The 16,954-nt window shown below is 44.1% G+C and overlaps 27 non-coding genes across 27 annotated transcripts; all 27 read right to left on the bottom strand.

The window, feature by feature from the left end:
• Positions 1 to 375: 375 nt before the first annotated feature.
• Positions 376 to 449, bottom strand: trnat-cgu (transfer RNA threonine (anticodon CGU)). Its single transcript has one exon. It is a non-coding gene; the product is annotated as a tRNA-Thr (tRNA).
• A 477-nt stretch (positions 450 to 926) lies between these two features.
• trnat-agu (transfer RNA threonine (anticodon AGU)) lies at positions 927 to 1,000 on the bottom strand. Its single transcript has one exon. It is a non-coding gene; the product is annotated as a tRNA-Thr (tRNA).
• A 94-nt stretch (positions 1,001 to 1,094) lies between these two features.
• Positions 1,095 to 1,184, bottom strand: trnar-ucu (transfer RNA arginine (anticodon UCU)). The gene is given in 2 exon segments: positions 1,095 to 1,130; positions 1,148 to 1,184. It is a non-coding gene; the product is annotated as a tRNA-Arg (tRNA).
• Positions 1,185 to 1,364: 180 nt separating this feature from the next.
• trnat-ugu (transfer RNA threonine (anticodon UGU)) lies at positions 1,365 to 1,438 on the bottom strand. The gene has a single exon. It is a non-coding gene; the product is annotated as a tRNA-Thr (tRNA).
• Positions 1,439 to 2,026: 588 nt separating this feature from the next.
• Positions 2,027 to 2,100, bottom strand: trnat-cgu (transfer RNA threonine (anticodon CGU)). The gene has a single exon. It is a non-coding gene; the product is annotated as a tRNA-Thr (tRNA).
• A 477-nt stretch (positions 2,101 to 2,577) lies between these two features.
• On the bottom strand, positions 2,578 to 2,651 carry trnat-agu (transfer RNA threonine (anticodon AGU)). Its single transcript has one exon. It is a non-coding gene; the product is annotated as a tRNA-Thr (tRNA).
• Positions 2,652 to 3,007: 356 nt separating this feature from the next.
• trnat-ugu (transfer RNA threonine (anticodon UGU)) lies at positions 3,008 to 3,081 on the bottom strand. Its single transcript has one exon. It is a non-coding gene; the product is annotated as a tRNA-Thr (tRNA).
• Positions 3,082 to 3,670: 589 nt separating this feature from the next.
• trnat-cgu (transfer RNA threonine (anticodon CGU)) lies at positions 3,671 to 3,744 on the bottom strand. Its single transcript has one exon. It is a non-coding gene; the product is annotated as a tRNA-Thr (tRNA).
• Positions 3,745 to 4,221: 477 nt separating this feature from the next.
• Positions 4,222 to 4,295, bottom strand: trnat-agu (transfer RNA threonine (anticodon AGU)). Its single transcript has one exon. It is a non-coding gene; the product is annotated as a tRNA-Thr (tRNA).
• A 94-nt stretch (positions 4,296 to 4,389) lies between these two features.
• On the bottom strand, positions 4,390 to 4,479 carry trnar-ucu (transfer RNA arginine (anticodon UCU)). The gene is given in 2 exon segments: positions 4,390 to 4,425; positions 4,443 to 4,479. It is a non-coding gene; the product is annotated as a tRNA-Arg (tRNA).
• A 180-nt stretch (positions 4,480 to 4,659) lies between these two features.
• trnat-ugu (transfer RNA threonine (anticodon UGU)) lies at positions 4,660 to 4,733 on the bottom strand. Its single transcript has one exon. It is a non-coding gene; the product is annotated as a tRNA-Thr (tRNA).
• Positions 4,734 to 5,322: 589 nt separating this feature from the next.
• Positions 5,323 to 5,396, bottom strand: trnat-cgu (transfer RNA threonine (anticodon CGU)). Its single transcript has one exon. It is a non-coding gene; the product is annotated as a tRNA-Thr (tRNA).
• A 477-nt stretch (positions 5,397 to 5,873) lies between these two features.
• Positions 5,874 to 5,947, bottom strand: trnat-agu (transfer RNA threonine (anticodon AGU)). Its single transcript has one exon. It is a non-coding gene; the product is annotated as a tRNA-Thr (tRNA).
• Positions 5,948 to 6,041: 94 nt separating this feature from the next.
• trnar-ucu (transfer RNA arginine (anticodon UCU)) lies at positions 6,042 to 6,143 on the bottom strand. Its single transcript is given in 2 exon segments — positions 6,042 to 6,077; positions 6,095 to 6,143. It is a non-coding gene; the product is annotated as a tRNA-Arg (tRNA).
• A 180-nt stretch (positions 6,144 to 6,323) lies between these two features.
• On the bottom strand, positions 6,324 to 6,397 carry trnat-ugu (transfer RNA threonine (anticodon UGU)). The gene has a single exon. It is a non-coding gene; the product is annotated as a tRNA-Thr (tRNA).
• A 589-nt stretch (positions 6,398 to 6,986) lies between these two features.
• trnat-cgu (transfer RNA threonine (anticodon CGU)) lies at positions 6,987 to 7,060 on the bottom strand. The gene has a single exon. It is a non-coding gene; the product is annotated as a tRNA-Thr (tRNA).
• Positions 7,061 to 7,537: 477 nt separating this feature from the next.
• On the bottom strand, positions 7,538 to 7,611 carry trnat-agu (transfer RNA threonine (anticodon AGU)). The gene has a single exon. It is a non-coding gene; the product is annotated as a tRNA-Thr (tRNA).
• A 94-nt stretch (positions 7,612 to 7,705) lies between these two features.
• On the bottom strand, positions 7,706 to 7,795 carry trnar-ucu (transfer RNA arginine (anticodon UCU)). Its single transcript is given in 2 exon segments — positions 7,706 to 7,741; positions 7,759 to 7,795. It is a non-coding gene; the product is annotated as a tRNA-Arg (tRNA).
• Positions 7,796 to 7,975: 180 nt separating this feature from the next.
• trnat-ugu (transfer RNA threonine (anticodon UGU)) lies at positions 7,976 to 8,049 on the bottom strand. The gene has a single exon. It is a non-coding gene; the product is annotated as a tRNA-Thr (tRNA).
• A 589-nt stretch (positions 8,050 to 8,638) lies between these two features.
• trnat-cgu (transfer RNA threonine (anticodon CGU)) lies at positions 8,639 to 8,712 on the bottom strand. The gene has a single exon. It is a non-coding gene; the product is annotated as a tRNA-Thr (tRNA).
• Positions 8,713 to 9,189: 477 nt separating this feature from the next.
• Positions 9,190 to 9,263, bottom strand: trnat-agu (transfer RNA threonine (anticodon AGU)). The gene has a single exon. It is a non-coding gene; the product is annotated as a tRNA-Thr (tRNA).
• Positions 9,264 to 9,615: 352 nt separating this feature from the next.
• trnat-ugu (transfer RNA threonine (anticodon UGU)) lies at positions 9,616 to 9,689 on the bottom strand. The gene has a single exon. It is a non-coding gene; the product is annotated as a tRNA-Thr (tRNA).
• A 589-nt stretch (positions 9,690 to 10,278) lies between these two features.
• trnat-cgu (transfer RNA threonine (anticodon CGU)) lies at positions 10,279 to 10,352 on the bottom strand. Its single transcript has one exon. It is a non-coding gene; the product is annotated as a tRNA-Thr (tRNA).
• Positions 10,353 to 10,829: 477 nt separating this feature from the next.
• trnap-agg (transfer RNA proline (anticodon AGG)) lies at positions 10,830 to 10,903 on the bottom strand. Its single transcript has one exon. It is a non-coding gene; the product is annotated as a tRNA-Pro (tRNA).
• Positions 10,904 to 10,997: 94 nt separating this feature from the next.
• trnar-ucu (transfer RNA arginine (anticodon UCU)) lies at positions 10,998 to 11,087 on the bottom strand. Its single transcript is given in 2 exon segments — positions 10,998 to 11,033; positions 11,051 to 11,087. It is a non-coding gene; the product is annotated as a tRNA-Arg (tRNA).
• Positions 11,088 to 11,267: 180 nt separating this feature from the next.
• On the bottom strand, positions 11,268 to 11,341 carry trnat-ugu (transfer RNA threonine (anticodon UGU)). The gene has a single exon. It is a non-coding gene; the product is annotated as a tRNA-Thr (tRNA).
• A 583-nt stretch (positions 11,342 to 11,924) lies between these two features.
• trnat-ugu (transfer RNA threonine (anticodon UGU)) lies at positions 11,925 to 11,998 on the bottom strand. Its single transcript has one exon. It is a non-coding gene; the product is annotated as a tRNA-Thr (tRNA).
• Between the last annotated feature and the right edge of the window lie 4,956 nt (positions 11,999 to 16,954).

The raw sequence follows: 16,954 nt of genomic DNA, 5'->3' as shown, positions 1-16,954 counted from the left end.
CATGGCGCCAACCTGCACACACTCTCCCAGGGAGCGGCACTTAGAGGATTAAAGCATCCAGATAAGAGGCCAACGGCCAGGCTCTGCACAGCCCAAAATGTTTTTTTTGACAACTGATTCGGTGTGGCCAGCTAGCCTCTGGGATTGTTGGCCAAGTGCCATTGGTTAACCTTTGAATGCCCTCATCTGGCAGTCTAGAAGTCCAGTTTGCTATCTATTGTGCCAAAGAGCCTGACAGCAACTGTTGACCTGTTCAAAAGAGCATCAGCATTATCAGGATCTGATTTGGAAATGGAATTGCCTGCTGCCTTTGCTATCCCTGTTTGCAGTCCGATCTCAGAAAAGCACATGCTTGAGGCACACAAGGGATGCTAAAGGCACCGCTGGGATTTGAACCCAGGATCTCCTGTTTACGAGACAGACGCTTTAACCAACTAAGCCACGGCACCAAGCCGAGCACTCCGATAGTGAGTAAGTTTATCAAAATATCCAGCAGTGAGGACAAAGGTCCACGGGCTGGTCAGCTTATGAGATTTTTCACAACTTTCTGTTGCCCGAGGGCATAAGCGTGCAATTTAATGATAAACGAAAGGCAAGAAGTCACCAATCTGTTTTGACTCAAACCCACAAACTTCATATGGCCTCAAACCACAGATTAATAGTCCAATGCGCTACACTCTGCGCCACATGCAGTAGCTCCTTCCAGGCTTGCAGCAGTCCTAAACCAAGGATCACGTGTTTGCAAGGCAATCTCTTTGACCAGCTGAGCCATGCTGCATTGCTGAGATGACTCTGGGCAGCATTCTTCGGCAGCATCTGAGGGGTGGTTCGCAAATTAAATTGCATGCTGCTCTAACACTCCTCTGCACCCCCTTTTTACAGAGAGCAAAACCTCATGGCCCAAGGCGGCACTTGATCACCAGCAAAGGCACCGCTGGCATTCGAACCCAGGATCTCCTGTTTACTAGACAGGCGCTTTAACCAACTAAGCCACAGCACCAACTTGCATATTACTTGTTTTATAACTCTGGAGGGGTGGCCAGAGAGCATATGTGTTTGTTGGCCAAGCGTCATTAACAGAATGACAAAAGTAACGACTCTGGTGGGACTCGAACCCACAACCTTTGAATGGCCTCATCTGGCAGTCTAGAAGTCCAATGCGCTATCCATTGCGCCACAGAGCCATGTGTGGAGCTTTTTTTTCCTGGCTTGTGCCAGTCCGTTGAATTGAGTTCAGGCATTTGGGGAGCGGGATAGACAAGATATGTGGGTCTCTCTGCAATTGGTATGTGGTTGGAAAAGTGGAGGATCTGTAAGGGCTTCCTTTCCAAGAAAGAACCCACAGAGCAGAGCCACCTGTTAAAAGGCACCGCTGGGAATCGAACCCAGGATCTCCTGTTTACAAGACAAGCGCTTTGACCAGCTAAGCCACGGCGCCTTGCTGTATTGTTGACTTGGGTCAGAATTCTTCGGCAGCAGCTGAGGGGTAGTTGACAAATGAAATCGCATGCTGCTCTGACGCTCCTCTGTACCACCTGATTGCGCAAAGCAAAACCACACAACCCAAGGTGGTGCTTGATTACCAGCAAAGACAGTGCTGGGATTTAAATTCAGTATGTCCTATTTACGACACAAGCTTTATCCAACTAAGCCACGGCGCCAACCTGCACACACTCTCCCAGGGAGCGGCACTTAGAGGATTAAAGCATCCAGATAAGAGGCCAACGGCCAGGCTCTGCACAGCCCAAAATTTTTTTTTGACAACTGATTCGGTGTGGCCAGCTAGCCTCTGGGATTGTTGGCCAAGTGCCATTGGTTAACCTTTGAATGCCCTCATCTGGCAGTCTAGAAGTCCAGTTTGCTATCTATTGTGCCAAAGAGCCTGACAGCAACTGTTGACCTGTTCAAAAGAGCATCAGCATTATCAGGATCTGATTTGGAAATGGAATTGCCTGCTGCCTTTGCTATCCCTGTTTGCAGTCCGATCTCAGAAAAGCACATGCTTGAGGCACACAAGGGATGCTAAAGGCACCGCTGGGATTTGAACCCAGGATCTCCTGTTTACGAGACAGACGCTTTAACCAACTAAGACACGGCACCAAGCAGAGCACTCCGATAGTGAGTAAGTTGATCAAAATATCCAGCAGTGAGGACAAAGGTCCACGGGCTGGTCAGCTTATGAGATTTTTCACAACTTTCTGTTGCCCGAGGGCATAAGCGTGCAATTTAATGATAAACGAAAGGCCAGAAGTCACCAATCTGTTTTGACTCAAACCCACAAACTTCATATGGCCTCAAACCGCAGATTAATAGTCCAATGCGCTACACTCTGCGCGACATGCAGTAGCTCCTTCCAGGCTTGCAGCAGTCTTAAACCAAGGATCACGTGTTGGCAAGGCAATTTCTTTGACCAGCTGAGCCATGCTGCATTGCTGAGATGTCTCTGGGCAGGATTCTTCGGCAGCATCTGAGGGGTGGTTCGCAAATTAAATTGCATGCTGCTCTAGCACTCCTCTGCACCCCCTTTTGATAGAGAGCAAAACCTCACAGCCCAAGGTGGCACTTGATCACCAGCAAAGGCACCGCTGGGATTCGAACCCAGGATCTCCTGTTTACTAGACAGGCGCTTTAACCAACTAAGCCACAGCACCAACTTGCACATAACTTGTTTTATAACTCTGGAGGGGTGGCCAGAGAGCATATGTGTTTGTTGGCCAAGCGCCATTAAAAGAATGCCAAAAGTAACGACTCTGGTGGGACTCGAACCCACAACCTTTGAATGGCCTCATCTGGCAGTCTAGAAGTCAAATGCGCTATCCATTGCGCCACGTGTGGAGCTTTTTTTTCCTGGCTTGTGCCAGTCCGTTGAATTGAGTTCAGGCATTTGGGGAGCGGGATAGACAAGATATGTGGGTCTCTCTGCAATTGGTATGTGGTTGGAAAAGTGGAGGATCTGTAAGGGCTTCCTTTCCAAGAAAGAACCCACAGAGCAGAGCCACCTGTTAAAAGGCACCGCTGGGAATCGAACCCAGGATCTCCTGTTTACAAGACAAGCGCTTTGACCAGCTAAGCCGCGGCGCCTTGCTGTATTGTTGACTTGGGTCAGAATTCTTCGGCAGCAGCTGAGGGGTAGTTGACAAATGAAATCGCATGCTGCTCTGACGCTCCTCTGTACCACCTGATTGCGCAAAGCAAAACCACACAACCCAAGGTGGTGCTTGATTTCCAGCAAAGACAGTGCTGGGATTTAAATTCAGTATGTCCTATTTACGACACAAGCTTTATCCAACTAAGCCACGGCGCCAACCTGCACACACTCTCCCAGGGAGCGGCACTTAGAGGATTAAAGCATCCAGATAAGAGGCCAACGGCCAGGCTCTGCACAGCCCAAAATGTTTTTTTTGACAACTGATTCGGTGTGGCCAGCTAGCCTCTGGGATTGTTGGCCAAGTGCCATTGGTTAACCTTTGAATGCCCTCATCTGGCAGTCTAGAAGTCCAGTTTGCTATCTATTGTGCCAAAGAGCCTGACAGCAACTGTTGACCTGTTCAAAAGAGCATCAGCATTATCAGGATCTGATTTGGAAATGGAATTGCCTGCTGCCTTTGCTATCCCTGTTTGCAGTCCGATCTCAGAAAAGCACATGCTTGAGGCACACAAGGGATGCTAAAGGCACCGCTGGGATTTGAACCCAGGATCTCCTGTTTACGAGACAGACGCTTTAACCAACTAAGCCACGGCACCAAGCAGAGCACTCCGATAGTGAGTAAGTTGATCAAAATATCCAGCAGTGAGGACAAAGGTCCACGGGCTGGTCAGCTTATGAGATTTTTCACAACTTTCTGTTGCCCGAGGGCATAAGCGTGCAATTTAATGATAAACTAAAGGCCAGAAGTCACCAATCTGTTTTGACTCAAACCCACAAACTTCATATGGCCTCAAACCGCAGATTAATAGTCCAATGCGCTACACTCTGCGCGACATGCAGTAGCTCCTTTCAGGCTTGCAGCAGTCTTAAACCAAGGATCACGTGTTGGCAAGGCAATTTCTTTGACCAGCTGAGCCATGCTGCATTGCTGAGATGTCTCTGGGCAGGATTCTTCGGCAGCATCTGAGGGGTGGTTCGCAAATTAAATTGCATGCTGCTCTAGCACTCCTCTGCACCCCCTTTTTATAGAGAGCAAAACCTCACAGCCCAAGGTGGCACTTGATCACCAGCAAAGGCACCGCTGGGATTCGAACCCAGGATCTCCTGTTTACTAGACAGGCGCTTTAACCAACTAAGCCACAGCACCAACTTGCACATAACTTGTTTTATAACTTTGGAGGGGTGGCCAGAGAGCATATGTGTTTGTTGGCCAAGCGCCATTAAAAGAATGCCAAAAGTAACGACTCTGGTGGGACTCGAACCCACAACCTTTGAATGGCCTCATCTGGCAGTCTAGAAGTCCAATGCGCTATCCATTGCGCCACAGAGCCATGTGTGGAGCTTTTTTTTCCTGGCTTGTGCCAGTCCGTTGAATTGAGTTCAGGCATTTGGGGAGCAGGATAGACAAGATATGTGGGTCTCTCTGCAATTGGTATGTGGTTGGAAAAGTGGAGGATCTGTAAGGGCTTCCTTTCCAAGAAAGAACCCACAGAGCAGAGCCACCTGTTAAAAGGCACCGCTGGGAATCGAACCCAGGATCTCCTGTTTACAAGACAAGCGCTTTGACCAGCTAAGCCACGGCGCCTTGCTGTATTGTTGACTTGGGTCAGAATTCTTCGGCAGCAGCTGAGGGGTGGTTGACAAATGAAATCGCATGCTGCTCTGACGCTCCTCTGTACCGCCTGATTGCGCAAAGCAAAACCACACAACCCAAGGTGGTGCTTGATTACCAGCAAAGACAGTGCTGGGATTTAAATTCAGTATGTCCTATTTACGACACAAGCTTTATCCAACTAAGCCACGGCGCCAACCTGCACACACTCTCCCAGGGAGCGGCACTTAGAGGATTAAAGCATCCAGATAAGAGGCCAACGGCCAGGCTCTGCACAGCCCAAAATGTTTTTTTTGACAACTGATTCGGTGTGGCCAGCTAGCCTCTGGGATTGTTGGCCAAGTGCCATTGGTTAACCTTTGAATGCCCTCATCTGGCAGTCTAGAAGTCCAGTTTGCTATCTATTGTGCCAAAGAGCCTGTCAGCAACTGTTGACCTGTTCAAAAGAGCATCAGCATTATCAGGATCTGATTTGGAAATGGAATTGCCTGCTGCCTTTGCTATCCCTGTTTGCAGTCCGATCTCAGAAAAGCACATGCTTGAGGCACACAAGGGATGCTAAAGGCACCGCTGGGATTTGAACCCAGGATCTCCTGTTTACGAGACAGACGCTTTAACCAACTAAGCCACGGCACCAAGCCGAGCACTCCGATAGTGAGTAAGTTTATCAAAATATCCAGCAGTGAGGACAAAGGTCCACGGGCTGGTCAGCTTATGAGATTTTTCACAACTTTCTGTTGCCCGAGGGCATAAGCGTGCAATTTAATGATAAACGAAAGGCAAGAAGTCACTAATCTGTTTTGACTCAAACCCACAAACTTCATATGGCCTCAAACCACAGATTAATAGTCCAATGCGCTACACTCTGCGCCACATGCAGTAGCTCCTTCCAGGCTTGCAGCAGTCCTAAACCAAGGATCACGTGTTTGCAAGGCAATCTCTTTGACCAGCTGAGCCATGCTGCATTGCTGAGATGACTCTGGGCAGCATTCTTCGGCAGCATCTGAGGGGTGGTTCGCAAATTAAATTGCATGTTGCTCTAACACTCCTCTGCACCCCCTTTTTACAGAGAGCAAAACCTCACAGCCCAAGGCGGCACTTGATCACCAGCAAAGGCACCGCTGGCATTCGAACCCAGGATCTCCTGTTTACTAGTCAGGCGCTTTAACCAACTAAGCCACAGCACCAACTTGCATATTGCTTGTTTTATAACTCTGGAGGGGTGGCCAGAGAGCATATGTGTTTGTTGGCCAAGCGCCATTAACAGAATGACAAAAGTAACGACTCTGGTGGGACTCGAACCCACAACCTTTGAATGGCCTCATCTGGCAGTCTAGAAGTCCAATGCGCTATCCATTGCGCTATCCATTGCGCCACAGAGCCATGTACGGAGCTTTCTTTTCCTGGCTTGTGCCAGTCCGTTTAATTGAGTTCAGGCATTTGGGGAGCGGGAAGGACAAGATACGTGGGTCTCTCTGCAATTGGTATGTGGTTGGAAAAGTGGAGGATCTGTAAGGGCTTCCTTTCCAAGAAAGAACCCACAGAGCAGAGCCACCTGTTAAAAGGCACCGCTGGGAATCGAACCCAGGATCTCCTGTTTACAAGACAAGCGCTTTGACCAGCTAAGCCACGGCGCCTTGCTGTATTGTTGACTTGGGTCAGAATTCTTCGGCAGCAGCTGAGGGGTGGTTGACAAATGAAATCGCATGCTGCTCTGACGCTCCTCTGTACCGCCTGATTGCACAAAGCAAAACCACACAACCCAAGGTGGTGCTTGATTACCAGCAAAGACAGTGCTGGGATTTAAATTCAGTATGTCCTATTTACGACACAAGCTTTAACCAACTAAGCCACAGCGCCAACCTGCACACACTCTCCCAGGGACCGGCACTTAGAGGATTAAAGCATCCAGATAAGAGGCCAACGGCCAGGCTCTGCACAGCCCAAAATGTTTTTTTTGACAACTGATTCTGGGTGGCCAGCTAGCCTCTGGGATTGTTGGCCAAGTGCCATTAGTTAACCTTTGAATGCCCTCATCTGGCAGTCTAGAAGTCCAGTTTGCTATCTATTGTGCCACAGAGCCTGTCAGCAACTGTTGACCTGTTCAAAAGAGCATCAGCATTATCAGGATCTGTTTTGGAAATGGAATTGCCTGCTGCCTTTGCTATCCCTGTTTGCAGTCCGATCTCAGAAAAGCACATGCTTGAGGCACACAAGGGATGCTAAAGGCACCGCTGGGATTTGAACCCAGGATCTCCTGTTTACGAGACAGACGCTTTAACCAACTAAGCCACGGCACCAAGCAGAGCACTCCGATAGTGAGTAAGTTGATCAAAATATCCAGCAGTGAGGACAAAGGTCCACGGGCTGGTCAGCTTATGAGATTTTTCACAACTTTCTGTTGCCCGAGGGCATAAGCGTGCAATTTAATGATAAACGAAAGGCCAGAAGTCACCAATCTGTTTTGACTCAAACCCACAAACTTCATATGGCCTCAAACCGCAGATTAATAGTCCAATGCGCTACACTCTGCGCAACATGCAGTAGCTCCTTCCAGGCTTGCAGCAGTCTTAAACCAAGGATCACGTGTTTGCAAGGCAATTTCTTTGACCAGCTGAGCCATGCTGCATTGCTGAGATGTCTCTGGGCAGCATTCTTCGGCAGCATCTGAGGGGTGGTTCGCAAATTAAATTGCATGCTGCTCTAGCACTCCTCTGCACCCCCTTTTTACAGAGAGCAAAACCTCACGGCCCAAGGTGGCACTTGATCACCAGCAAAGGCACCGCTGGGATTCGAACCCAGGATCTCCTGTTTACTAGACAGGCGCTTTAACCAACTAAGCCACAGCACCAACTTGCACATAACTTGTTTTATAACTCTGGAGGGGTGGCCAGAGAGCATATGTGTTTGTTGGCCAAGCGCCATTAAAATAATGCCAAAAGTAACGACTCTGGTGGGACTCGAACCCACAACCTTTGAATGGCCTCATCTGGCAGTCTAGAAGTCCAATGCGCTATCCATTGCGCCACACAGCCATGTGTGGAGCTTTTTTTTCCTGGCTTGTGCCAGTCCGTTGAATTGAGTTCAGGCATTTGGGGAGCGGGATAGACAAGATATGTGGGTCTCTCTGCAATTGGTATGTGGTTGGAAAAGTGGAGGATCTGTAAGGGCTTCCTTTCCAAGAAAGAACCCACAGAGCAGAGCCACCTGTTAAAAGGCACCACTGGGAATCGAACCCAGGATCTCCTGTATACAAGACAAGCGCTTTGACCAGCTAAGCCACGGCGCCTTGCTGTATTGTTGACTTGGGTCAGAATTCTTCGGCAGCAGCTGAGGGGTGGTTGACAAATGAAATCGCATGCTGCTCTGATGCTCCTCTGTACCGCCTGATTGCGCAAAGCAAAACCACACAACCCAAGGTGGTGCTTGATTACCAGCAAAGACAGTGCTGGGATTTAAATTCAGTATGTCCTATTTACGACACAAGCTTTATCCAACTAAGCCACGGCGCCAACCTGCACACACTCTCCCAGGGAGCGGCACTTAGAGGATTAAAGCATCCAGATGAGAGGCCAACGGCCAGGCTCTGCACAGCCCAAAATGTTTTTTTTGACAACTGATTCTGGGTGGCCAGCTAGCCTCTGGGATTGTTGGCCAAGTGCCATTAGTTAACCTTTGAATGCCCTCATCTGGCAGTCTAGAAGTCCAGTTTGCTATCTATTGTGCCACAGAGCCTGTCAGCAACTGTTGACCTGTTCAAAAGAGCATCAGCATTATCAGGATCTGATTTGGAAATGGAATTGCCTGCTGCCTTTGCTATCCCTGTTTGCAGTCCGATCTCAGAAAAGCACATGCTTGAGGCACACAAGGGATGCTAAAGGCACCGCTGGGATTTGAACCCAGGATCTCCTGTTTACGAGACAGACGCTTTAACCAACTAAGCCACGGCACCAAGCAGAGCACTCCGATAGTGAGTAAGTTGATCAAAATATCCAGCAGTGAGGACAAAGGTCCACGGGCTGGTCAGCTTATGAGATTTTTCACAACTTTCTGTTGCCCAAGGGCATAAGCGTGCAATTTAATGATAAACGAAAGGCCAGAAGTCACCAATCTGTTTTGACTCAAACCCACAAACTTCATATGGCCTCAAACCGCAGATTAATAGTCCAATGCGCTACACTCTGCGCAACATGCAGTAGCTCCTTCCAGGCTTGCAGCAGTCCTAAACCAAGGATCACGTGTTTGCAAGGCAATTTCTTTGACCAGCTGAGCCATGCTGCATTGCTGAGATGTCTCTGGGCAGCATTCTTCGGCAGCATCTGAGGGGTGGTTCGCAAATTAAATTGCATGCTGCTCTAGCACTCCTCTGCACCCCCTTTTTACAGAGAGCAAAACCTCACGGCCCAAGGCGGCACTTGATCACCAGCAAAGGCACCGCTGGGATTCGAACCCAGGATCTCCTGTTTACTAGACAGGCGCTTTAACCAACTAAGCCACAGCACCAACTTGCACATAACTTGTTTTATAAGTCTGGAGGGGTGGCCAGAGAGCATATGTGTTTGTTGGCCAAGCGCCATTAAAAGAATGCCAAAAGTAACGACTCTGGTGGGACTCGAAACCACAACCTTTGAATGGCCTCATCTGGCAGTCTAGAAGTCCAATGCGCTATCCATTGCGCCAAAAAGCCATGTGCCGAGCTTTTTTTTCCTGGCTTGTGCCAGTCCGTTGAATTGAGTTCAGGCATTTGGGGAGCGGGAAGGACAAGATATGTGGGTCTCTCTGCAATTGGTATGTGGAGGATCTGTAAGGGCTTCCTTTCCAAGAAAGAACCCACAGAGCAGAGCCACCTGTTAAAAGGCACCGCTGGGAATCAAACCCAGGATCTCCTGTTTACAAGACAAGCGCTTTGACCAGCTAAGCCACGGCGCCTTGCTGTATTGTTGACTTGGGTCAGAATTATTCGGCAGCAGCTGAGGGGTGGTTGACAAATGAAATCGCATGCTGCTCTGACGCTCCTCTGTACCGCCTGATTGCGCAAAGCAAAACCACACAACCAAAGGTGGTGCTTGATTACCAGCAAAGACAGTGCTGGGATTTAAATTCAGTATGTCCTATTTACGACACAAGCTTTATCCAACTAAGCCACGCCGCCAACCTGCACACACTCTCCCAGGGAGCGGCACTTAGAGGATTAAAGCATCCAGATAAGAGGCCAACGGCCAGGCTCTGCACAGCCCAAAATGTTTTTTTTGACAACTAATTCGGTGTGGCCAGCTAGCCTCTGGGATTGTTGGCCAAGTGCCATTGGTTAACCTTTGAATGCCCTCATCTGGCAGTCTAGAAGTCCAGTTTGCTATCTATTGTGCCACAGAGCCTGTCAGCAACTGTTATACTGTTCAAAAGAGCATATGCATTATCAGGATCTGATTTGGAAATGGAATTGCCTGCTGCCTTTGCTATCCCTGTTTGCAGTCCGATCTCAGAAAAGCACATGCTTGAGGCACACAAGGGATGCTAAAGGCACCGCTGGGATTTGAACCCAGGATCTCCTGTTTACGAGACAGACGCTTTAACCAACTAAGCCACGGCACCAAGTAGAGCACTCCGATAGTGAGTAAGTTTATCAAAATATCCAGCAGTGAGGACAAAGGTGCACGGGCTGGTCAGCTTATGAGATTTTTCACAACTTTCTGTTGCCCGAGGGCATAAGCGTGCAATTTAATGATAAACGAAAGGCAAGAAGTCACCAATCTGTTTTGACTCAAACCCACAAACTTCATATGGCCTCAAACCACAGATTAATAGTCCAATGCGCTACACTCTGCGCCACATGCAGTAGCTCCTTCCAGGCTTGCAGCAGTCCTAAACCAAGGATCACGTGTTTGCAAGGCAATCTCTTTGACCAGCTGAGCCATGCTGCATTGCTGAGATGACTCTGGGCAGCATTCTTCGGCAGCATCTGAGGGGTGGTTCGCAAATTAAATTGCATGCTGCTCTAACACTCCTCTGCACCCCCTTTTTACAGAGAGCAAAACCTCACAGCCCAAGGCGGCACTTGATCACCAGCAAAGGCACCGCTGGCATTCGAACCCAGGATCTCCTGTTTCCTAGACAGGCGCTTTAACCAACTAAGCCACAGCACCAACTTGCATATTACTTGTTTTATAACTCTGGAGGGGTAGCCAGAGAGCATATGTGTTTGTTGGCCAAGCGCCATTAACAGAATGACAAAAGTAACGACTCTGGTGGGACTCGAACCCACAACCTTTGAATGGCCTCATCTTGCAGTCTAGAAGTCCAATGCGCTATCCATTGCGCCACAGAGCCATGTGTGGAGCTTTCTTTTCCTGGCTTGTGCCAGTCCGTTTAATTGAGTTCAGGCATTTGGGGAGCGGGAAGGACAAGATATGTGGGTCTCTCTGCAATTGGTATGTCGTTGGAAAAGTGGAGGATCTGTAAGGGCTTCCTTTCCAAGAAAGAACCCACAGAGCAGAGCCACCTGTTAAAAGGCACCGCTGGGAATCGAACCCAGGATCTCCTGTTTACAAGACAAGCGATTAGACCAGCTAAGCCACTGCGCCTTGCTGTATTGTTGACTTGGGTCAGAATTCTTCGGCAGCAGCTGAGGGGTGGTTGACAAATGAAATCGCATGCTGCTCTGACGCTCCTCTGTACCGCCTGATTGCGCAAAGCAAAACCCAAGGTGGTATTTGACTACCAGCAAAGACAGTGTTGAGATTTGAATTCAGTATGTCCTATTTACGACACAAGCTTTAACCAACTAAGCCACGGCGCCAACCAGCACACACTCTCCCAGGGAGCGGCACTTAGAGGATTAAAGCATCCAGATAAGAGGCTAACGGCCAGGCTCTGCACAGCCCAAAATGTAGTTTTTTTGACAACTGATTCGGGGTGGCCAGCTAGCCTCTGGGATTGTTGGCCAAGTGCCATTAGTTAACCTTTGAATGCCCTCATCTGGCATTCTAGAAGTCCAGTTTGCTATCTATTGTGCCACAGAGCCTGTCAGCATCTGTTGACCTGTTCAAAAGAGCATCAGCATTATCAGGATCTGATTTGGAAATGGAATTGCCTGCTGCCTTTGCTATCCCTGTTTGCAGTCCGATCTCAGAAAAGCACATGCTTGAGGCACACAAGGGATGCTAAAGGCACCGCTGGGATTTGAACCCAGGATCTCCTGTTTACAAGAGAGACGCTTTAACCAACTAAGCCACGGCACCAGGTCCACGGCTTGGTCAGCTTATGAGATTCTTCACAACTTTCTGTTGCACGAGGGCATAAGCGTGCAATTTAATAATAAACGAAAGGCCAGAAGTCACCAATCTGTTTTGACCCAAACCCAAAAATGTCATATGGCCTCAAACCGCAGACTAATAGTCCAATGTGTGGAGCTTTTTTTTCCTGGCTTGTGCCAGTCCGTTGAATTGAGTTCAGGCATTTGGGGAGCGGGAACGACAAGATATGTGGGTCTCTCTGCAATTGGTATGTGGTTGGAAAAGTGGAGGATCTGTAAGGGCTTCCTTTTCAAGAAAGAACCCACAGAGCAGAGCCACCTGTTAAAAGGCACCGCTGGGAATCGAACCGAGGATCTCCTGTTTATAAGACAAGCGCTTTGATTGTTTTTTGTTTTTTTTTATTAAGAAATTTCAAATCAATAAAATACAATAGATTAAACACAATCAATAGAAAATACAGACAATTGTTTTTACATAACTCTACATTACACATCTTTCCTTTACATAGATAATTTAAAAATCTCCTTCACTTCCTGGCAGCTTCCACATTAAATCATTTAAAACACAATAAACTTTTGGGGTAAAAACATCATAAAAAGAGTCTAACATATTTACACCTTTAAAGTACACATACAATCTTTCAATATATAATTCTGTTTTTCTTTTAAACACCCTCCAAACATCCAACACAATTTTTTCCTTTTTAGCCACATTTCTTCTGTCCCATATTGCACTTTTCATTAGCATTACACACAGATTAATGAAACTTTTGTTTTGACACTTTTTTTCCCAAACAAACATCACAACTCTGTTCCATTCCATTCCATTTTCATCCCACTCCTCAGTCACATCTTTAATTAAACATTTACATTTCCTTTAAAAGTCCTCTAGCTCTCTACAATGTAAAAACATATGTAAAATCCCCTCTTCCTCTTCCTGCCACACTTTACACAGAGCATTTTCTTCCATTCCTATTTTATTTAAAATAACATCAGAAAAAAACACTTTATGCCTTATAAAATACTCCAAACATTCCAATTTTGTTTCCACACATTTCCCCGTCATGTTTCTCCATATACACTCTTTTTTTAAATCTTTGAATTTCTGCACCCAGTAACCATTTGCAATCGGCTCTTTAAAAACATCATCTCTAAAAGCACAATAAATCATTTTCACAGTACATTCCTTAAAATCATACAGTTTTTCCCCTAATTTCACATGAATACATTTCTCTTTTGGCTCTCCTTCCATACTTTCTATTCTTTTTATCCACTCTTTAGGTATTGCATTTTTAATGATTTCATATTTATTTTTTATTACTTGTTCACTGTAATCCTCTTGTGCTTCCCCATTGCATCTACAATAAATTGTGTTGGTAAAAACCCTTCTTTAAATTCATACAAAACATCTCTCACTCTTGTTATCCCCACTTCCATCCATTTCTTTAAAAAAATTCCTTTGTCTTGTTTTAAAATCTTTTGGTTTAAAAACAGAGGTTGATTTAAAATGTTTTCTCTCCCATGTGGATCATACTCAAGTCTATCTAAAAATTTTCCCCAGGCACTAAACATTTCCCTATAAAACTCTGGTAAGCACTCTGTCATCCAATTCTTTGTTTTCATCCATAAAATCCCATCCCCCATGTTAAAATCCCCACATTTGTTTAAAAAATATTCCATTGTCTTTTTCCATGCAGTTTTGTGACCATCATCTAGATATTTTGTTACTATTTTAATTCTTAAGCTATTTTTTCTCTGTTCAACATCAATTAATCCCATCCCTCCTTTCCCTACTTCTCCTTTTAATGTACTATATGCATTTCTTGACGGTTTACTATTCCATAAAAAATCTAAAAAAAACATTTTTTCAACCTTTTCTCCACCCACATTGGCATAGCAGTCACATATAAAACATACCACAACTTTGACACCATTAACACATTTAAAATTAAAACCTTCCCTTTTAAACTTCATGTCCTCAATTTCCAAAAATTTAACCTTCTTTCAATACCTCCTACTATTTCTTCCCACATTTTTTCTTTAACATTCCTTTCTTCTTTTCCCATTAGAACACCTAAAATCCTTATTTCTTTTGTTTCTTTAAAATGAAAATACTCTGTTAAAACAGTCACTCCTCCAAATCTCATATATATAGTTTTTTCGTCATTTATCTTACCTCCTGATCCCCTACAAAACATCTGTACTACCTCCATCACTTTATTAACACTCTCTATATCTTTAACTATTATTGTCGTGTCATCTGCATATTGAAATATTTTTTCATTTCCCCCACTTCCTTCAATGTTTATCCCTCTTATGTCTTCGTCTATTTTAATAGCTAATCCCAATGGTTCTGCAACTAAAGAATATAAAAGCGCTGATAATGGACATCCTTGTCTTATTGATCTAGTAATTTTAAAACATTCAGTTAAAAAAAACATTATACTGTATTCTTGTTATTGCTCCCCTATATAAAATTGTAATCCACTTGATAAAATTTTCCCCAAACCCGTACCTTCTTAAAATTCCAAATAAATATTCATGCTCCACTCCATCAAAAGCCTTTTCGAAATCCAAACTAATAACATATCCTTTTTAGTTTTTTTCTTTCATATATCTTATCCCATCTATTATACTTAAAGTTGTGTCCGCTATATCTTTCCCTTTAACTCCATACACTTGATTTGTTTCAATTATGGTTGGCATTACCTCTTTCAATCTGTTGGCTAAAACTTTTGTTAAAATTTTCAGATCTGTATTCAACATTGGAATTGGTCTATAATTTTTTAAGTCTACTTTATCTCCTTTCCTTTTATATATCAACTTTAAGAATCCCATCCCCATTCTCTGATTCATTTCCTCTTTTTTAAAGATCTCTTCATATACTTCTTTTAAAATACTGGTTAAAAAATCTTTAAAACCAATATAAAATTCACTCCCCAAACCATCTATACCTGGACTTTTATTTTTGTTTAATTCACTTATTGCTCTTTTTATCTCTTCTTCTCTTATCTCTTCATCACACTCTTTTTTGTCTACTTCTCCTACTGTTGTTTTTATTTGCTTAAGTAACTCTAATTTCTCTTCTTCCTTCAACCCCTCAGTACTAAACAGGTTCTCATAATATGCTTTTACTTATTGTAATATTTCCTCATTTGTTTCCACCACTACACCATTTTTTCCTCTTATTTCTTTAATCATTCCAGCTTTCCCTCTTATTTTTTCTAGATCAAAGAAAAACTTTGTACATTTTTCTCCCTCCACAGTATATTTAGCTTTACTTCTTAGTCTTGCTCCTTCATATTTTTTCTCTTCCATTTTTTTTAATATTCCTTCCAATTCTTTTATTTTTTGTATATCTTTCCCATTCTCATTTAATTCCTTTTCCAATTTTTCTCTTATTTCTCTCTCCTTCTTTCTCTTACATATCTGTATTAATTTGCAATACTTTATTGTGAATTTTTTAACTAAATATTTAACATTTTCCCACCATATCCTTTTATCTTCACTGTACATTTCATTCTCCTTTTCTTTTTCAATAATTTCTTTAATACTTAAAACATACTCCTCATTCTTCAAAACCTCTACATTTAAAACCCATACACCCGGCCCTCTTTTCACTGAACTCCAGTCTACTTGCAAAAAAATTGGTTTATGGTCACTTAAGCTTGATTCTTCATATTTAATGTTACCGATAAATCCTTCAATGTTCCTTGTACACAAAATAAAATCAATCCTTGTCTTACACATAAAATTCCCTACTAATTGCCTCCTTGAATATTCTTTCTTTTTTTCATTTCTTTCTCTCCATACATCAATCATATTATTTTCTTCCATTAATAATTTCAGTTCTTTTCTTCCTTTATCATTTTTAAAAACCATTCCCTCACCCATTTCTAATTTACTGAAAACGGTATTAAAATCACCCATCATAATAACTTCTTTATGCTTTTTTAACAAATCTCTTAATACATTAAAATATTCCTTCTTTTCATTCTCTACAGTCGGTGCATGAAAATTAACTACAATAACTTTTTTCTCCTCATACTCGATTTCAACCGCAATACATTTCCCATCTATGTCATTATATATTGTTTTACATGATACCCCACAGTTTTCTTTTATTAAAATTGCAACTCCTCTTCCATGCCTCCCATCACCATTGTTATATAAAATCTCTCCACTCCACCTTTTCCTTATTTCAGTCATGTACTCTTCCCTCCAGTTAGTTTCTTGTAATAAAATCACATCCTCTCCTTTACACATTTCTTTCACCTTTTCAAATTTACCCATGTCCATCAATCCCCTTGCATTAAAAGTAACACAACTTAAAACCATTAAAATAAATAAAAATAAATACATAAAAACCATTATTTTCCATCTTCTCCCTCCAGCCCTCTTAATACTTCATATCTGTTTACACTTTTTACTCGGCCCCTTGTCATTAACTTTTTTCTTGCATTTTCCACATTTGGTTTTACCTTTAATGTTCTTCTTCTACTTTGTCCTCTCACCTCTGTCTTTTCCCATGTTGTCCATCCTTGTTTCTTCTTCAATGTCCATTTCTTTGTTTTGATCATACATTCCTTGTCCATCACTCTCCACATTATCCAAAAGATTTTTAAAACTGTCCGATATTTCCATTTCTGTCCATTGGGTATTCTGTTCTGCTGTTTGTTCCTCATCCATATCATTCTTTTTTCCTTCTTCTTCTTCCTCTTGGTTGCCTGTTCCTCCTTCTGTTTCCTTTTGTGGTAATCCTACATCCCCTTGTCCTTCATCAATATCTCCTTCCTCTTCAGTGTTTCCTTCATGCACCTGTCCGTCCACCCGATGCTTCAGACCTCCTTCCTCTCCCTCCATCCAACACTCACACTTGTTTAAAATCTTTTGACACTCCGGGCATCTGACCGCATTGCAATCCCTTGCGAAATGTCCCCTT

The sequence above is a fragment of the Carassius carassius genome, chromosome 28, assembly GCF_963082965.1.
Source record: "Carassius carassius chromosome 28, fCarCar2.1, whole genome shotgun sequence".
Lineage (NCBI taxonomy): Eukaryota > Metazoa > Chordata > Actinopteri > Cypriniformes > Cyprinidae > Carassius > Carassius carassius.
Note: the sequence above shows the minus strand (reverse complement) of the source record. Positions and strands in the feature narration are given on the sequence as shown.